The sequence below is a fragment of the Cydia strobilella genome, chromosome Z, assembly GCF_947568885.1.
Source record: "Cydia strobilella chromosome Z, ilCydStro3.1, whole genome shotgun sequence".
NCBI classification, from domain to species: Eukaryota; Metazoa; Arthropoda; class Insecta; order Lepidoptera; family Tortricidae; genus Cydia; species Cydia strobilella.
The window spans coordinates 16,104,795-16,110,867 of record NC_086068.1 but is presented as its reverse complement, the minus strand read 5'-3'; positions in this window follow the sequence as shown (position 1 = coordinate 16,110,867).

Sequence of the window (6,073 nt, the reverse complement as noted above, 5' to 3'; positions counted from 1 at the left end):
ACATATCATAAACTCTATGATGCCTTCAAAATCCGTAATAATGGCCAACATCAAGATAAACTGTTTTGTTACATCTAATTTCTTATCTGTGAAAATGTTGTAATGGGGTTGGCCCGTCGAAGTATTTAGCAGATACGGACAGACGGACAGTGGAGTCTTAGTAATAGGGTCCCGTTTTTATACACTTTGGGTACGGAACCCTAAAAACTACGGAGGCGTGACATGCGTGAAAAAGTTTTCAATTACCGCCATTTGACCATTGACCTTTTATTAATAATAGACGCGTGACGTTCATAGTTGACAAAACTAAAATGCAGGCAATATTTAGTCACATGATCCTCTACCTTCCATACACATGATTTTGACAATCTTGACGCATTGGCGTCAGCCGTATGACTTACTCAATATAGGTTCCGGAACCAATATTAAATTTGATGGCTCACGATCGAGCGCCTGGTGCCATATCTACCCTTTACTTACATCCATGCATTTGACGTACAGTTTATCTTAGATTGTAAGTATAAAATTAATTTGTTTTGTTGTTTTTAATCTAACTATAACAAAACTTTCGTGTATAATGAGCGATAAAAATATTTTGTAGACGCCACCTCATATCCGCGAGTTCCGCCAGAGAGCAACGATGCAATTCTAATTCTGCCCCCAATGTTGGCTATAATATGAGGTTAGTGAATATTGATATATTATATATCATAATAGAAAGTTTATAATATGTGTATAGATAAAATAGTGTATGTACCTGTACATAATTAGGCATTAAAACACTCGTGTGGTCCTTTTAAGAAACTCACTTCGTTTCTTAAACCCACACTCGTATTTTAATGCCTTTCATTATGACGTAGCAGTCACATAAACTACTATATTAGGTACAATATTTAAATGTTTTGGGACGAGTGAAAGCACAAGTGAATACATAATTAGGGTACGCTATATGTATTGATGTCGTCCTCCTCCAATTATTGTATTGTACGGTTAAGGTAGCAAAGGTGACTCCTAATAAATAGAGGCCTGACAGGACCTGACACCTGAACCCGAGAGGAATGACAGTACATACTTTAAACGGCCAATCATCGGGTACGTAACGTACGAGGTCCATGCCAAAACAATAGGGGATATTACTGCAATGTTCTGCCACCAGAGTGCATCACTAGCCCGTTTATAGTAAACCATAGAAATACATATTGTGCCTTTAACAGTTTTTTGACATGTTTTCAGATATAATAAAATATGACATTGATGCATCAAGGCGGTTTGTTTACAGAGTACCTACCGGCAAAGATAGATATAACTCCGTAATAGAGGGATACAGTCTAAGGAAAAAACGTGCCTCGAAAATCACGAAAATTTGATTCTCGATCAGAGGGCGCCAGTAGTTTTGGCCTACACTCGTATAGAGGGCGTTGACGGTTTCGTTTGTTATTTATAATTTTAACGCATATCAGTGAAAGAACATGGGTCAAAATCATAAAAATAATTAATGCAAATAAAAAAAATCATTGATCCATATTTAAATACATTTTATCGTATTTTTATAAATATTTACTTTTAGTTTTAAAGTGTGTCGACAGATGGCAGTGAATTTACTGGGGTTACAAAATTTACTATGACAGTACCGCTCTAGTATAAGTTACTCTATGCTACCGGGAAACGCTAATCCGAAATGTCGATATCTACCTCTTTATCGCTCAAATATGCAAGAGTGACAGAGATGTTAGATAATGAAATTTCAATTTTCTTGTTTCGCAATAGACCCTCAGATTGTGGTAGTGGCGCCCTCTGCGCAGTTTCGCGTAATATTCCCTATTTAGATAAATAGATATATGTGACGTTTTCAACTAAAAGGTACCAAATTGTTGCTTGTCGATAAGGTTGATTTGGAATTGAAGCTATATGGAAATAGCGCCTTATTGACAACCGACAATAGGTTCCCTTTTGGTTGAAAATGGCACACATTTCAGTATATATATAAACCATACTCAAAGTATACCTATTATATTATTTACTCCTCAATATTATTAGTATCGATATTTTCTAAGTATTCACCGTGTTCACGACATTATTGTAAATTATGTTAAATTAAATCAAAAAACGTGTTTATAAAACTACATGACTTTATTGACTGACATTTGTGTCTGTTTCTTCTTACAAATCAACGAGTACAGTAAACTTCATATTCTGAAAGAGGCGGAACATCCAAAATTCTATTTTATACTCCGTTTGTTATAACTTCATTTCAGAATATAACTTATTATTCATCATAGAAAAACAAACGTAAGTTTACTCCATAACTATACTACCATCACACTACCATACACTTATAAATTATTCAATAATAATAATAAATAACAAATAATCCAATATTATCAAGTAAATAAAGAAAATTAAATCTTCATTCAAAGCTTAAAACTAGCTAGCGGACTCGCGCACCGAGGGTTCCGTACTTTTTAGTATTTGTTGTTATAGCGGCAACAGAAATACATCATCTGTGAAAATTTCAACTGTCTAGCTATCACGGTTCATGAGATACAGCCTGGTGACAGACAGACTGACAGCGGAGTCTTAGTAATAGGGTCATTAGGGTCCCGTTTTTACAATTTGGGTACGGAATCCTAAAAACTAAAATATAAATCATAGGATTCATCTGTAATACAATCTACTTACATTGCAATATTCACAGCCTACCGTGGGCACCGTGGGCACCGTGGGCACCGTGGGCACCGTGGGCACCGTGAACGAATATACTCAAATCTCATCTGACGGGGAGGATGGGGCTATGAAAACACTGTTTCAATTAGTGCTTGTCTCACTAATTGTTGCTGAAATCTTGTATTATCTGTATTCCAAATGAGTTGCCGTGTTGTTTGTCCGCCCGATTTGTTCGTATTATCAGTGCCCTTGTTCATCAGTGGGTGTACTCGTAAATGGGGGGTGGGGGGGGGGGGGGGGCATTTCACGTGAAGCGGACAGGGTAAAATGGTTCAAGTTTCCGATTTCGGTTCAACATATATTAAAATCTATTCTCGTTTATTGTATTATTTATATAGGCAGTTGTAAATAGTAGTTGTACCGTTAATAAGGTGACGCGATGGAAATAGTTAAATATTTGAAAGGAAGATATTAAAAGTTGTAATTTCTAAGCCGATTTTGTTTTCTTGTCGACAATGTTATATTATTATATACTTACCAAAAGACAGTTTTGTTTATTGAGCAAACAATTCTGATAAAATAGTTCATAAGGTATGTTCAATGTTGGGATAATACCCGATCGTATTTATAAGCAACATGGCATACTTAACTAAAGTGACGTTCCCTGGCTAAAGAGTCCTTATGCTCGATATGGAGTTAAGCATGGATCCTAAATCTACGTTATATAAGCTACCTAATACAAAAAAAACATGACCCTAAGTACCATACATTTTTTTTAAATCATCAAACCTAGGTACACATGCTAAAACCGCGTGTTTGAGAAAAAGAAGTTTGAAACGCATTTTAACTATGTTCCCGATGGAAGTTACATAGATTATGTATTTCAAGGTCACTTACAGATTGTAAAAATTTGGCTTTGAAATTTGATTACAGCAAGTCGCAGAGACTGAAATTAGGCAAAAATCTTTATGTGGACTATACTTCAATATTTTGCTCTTTAACATAGCGCTGGCCCAATATTACAAGGTTCTATGTTTCACTTTTATCGAACTGAAGTTTGAACATTATAAAAGTGACATTAAGTCGATTTTTAACTATCTCGAAAATGTAACATAGAACCATGTAATATTAAGCCAGCGATATTATCGCTATCGTAGAGGCGCGATTTACGTCAAAGAGTAGATTAGATTCTGCAATTCTATTTATTTATTTAATCGTAGGGCATATACATATTGAGGGCAATCAGAGTGTAGCCTCGAGGTTGCCAAGCCAAGCAACTAAGTCAGGTGTCACGGTGTTCAGATCCTCAGCAGGCCCAGGGTATAAGTGGAGTGGGCAGCGTTTAAAAATATGTTCTGTGGTCTGCTCTTCCTCTCCGCATTCGCAAAGTGGGGAAGCCGTCCATCCCCATTTGTGTGTGGCTAAATTGCAGCGGCCATGTCCGGTTCACAGCCTGTTCGGGCGGCACCAGATCTTCCGAAGAAGGTCAAGCCCATTTGGTTTTGTAGTCAGGTCAGATGAAAATATACTGGTATTCGATCCCTGGTTCCGAGTTGTAGAAGCAAAATGTATAAATAAATGTGACGTTTGGATTCCGGCTGCACGAGCATTACTGCTGCAGTTTTGCAGCGCGACATTACTGCCGACTGCATTGCTGCTGCAAATGTCAAAAACTCGATTCGTTAGTTAGAAACATAGATTTTGACAATTGCGGCAGTAATGTCGCGCTGCAATACTGCAGCAGTAATGCTGGTGCAATCTGAATCCGAACTTCAATTTTATCCTAAAAACGTAATATTAGGTACATACTGGCCAAAATATTTTTAAGTACATATTATTATTGACATAAATGTCTAGAAACCGCCAAGTATTTAGCCTCTATTGAATTTTATATTAAATCATATCATACGAGTATCAATCATATTATATGTAAGTGTAATTTCAATATTTTTATATCCTTGATCTCGTAAGCCGACAATGTGGTACCCTAAGATGTAGTTAAACTTCTACCAAAATTATTAGTTAAAAACTTACGAAGAGAATCGTTGTTTTTATCCAATTTGTAATGTTTTAGTTACATGACAATATTTTTATTATAGCTTCAATTTTAAGTAAAAAATGCATGTAGAATGCAGCATGCAGCTTTGTATACAAAGATGAACAAGGGGAAAAATGCATGTAGAATGCAGCATGCAGCTTTGTATACAAAGATGAACAAGGGGAAAAATGCATGTAGAATGCAGCATGCAGCTTTGTATACAAAGATGAACAAGGGGAAAAATGCATGTAGAATGCAACATGCAGCTTTGTATACAAAGATGAACAAGGGGAAAAATAAATATAAACAATCAGAATCCAAAGATAATCAGAAGCTGCAAGTTTTTACACCTAGTCTTTTACTATTTTGTATACCTACCAAATTGAAAACAATAAACATACTTGCTCTACTATAAAGTACAGTGTATGTTTTTTATTTATTTTGAATTCATTTTTTTTAAAACCTTTTCTACAGCATATTAGGTCTGCTTGTGTACTTTCGTACGTCGTAATTGTGTACTTTCGTCCTACATAATAATATTAGGTCTACTTAGGCAGCTTACAAGTCAATATTTTGTTTGATATCTTGTAAATAAAAAACTATAATAAGTTACAAGAAATCAAACAAAAATAAATATTGACTTGTAAAGCGCCCAAGTAGACCTAATATTTTGTAGGTCGAAAGTACACATACCTACTGGTGCATGTTTAGATGTGACACGCACACATTCATAGTTAGATCGGATGCAAATTAGAGATTTGCAATGAGTTTCTATAAAATGCTTCAAGAGGGCTCTCTTTTCCTAATATACTTACCTTACTCTTTTGGCAAGGCATCGCAAGATTTGTAAGAAGGTTTTAATGTGTATTGGGTTAAGGTTTGAGCTTGTTGTAACTTAAGTGTAAACAACGTTATATAATCATTTATTTTTATGTTCGCCTTTTAGCACAATCAAATTAAGTCTAAATTTCTCCAGGATGGTACACATTTTCCAAGATGGCTGCGATTCCTCGAGGTCCCCAAATGTCAAATAGTGTGGACATGAAAAAGATACCTTTAATTAACATTTCCAAATTTCATATCTTTGGAAGGATTTCGAGGTTAGACTTAATTCGATTGTGCTATTTGCTAAAATGTTTATAATCACACTCAGAACATTTTTTTTATATTTGAAGTGTCATCAAAAATGCTGCTGACAAAATTTCTGACAGACATCCATCCAGCCAGACAGCAGGAAGCGACTTTGTTTTATACTATGTAGTGATGACCTGATGAAGTTTATCTATATGTATATGCAAAGATTTTATTTATATTATAAATGGAAAGTATTTATAGAAATATCAACATATTACGATGAATAACAACACTCAG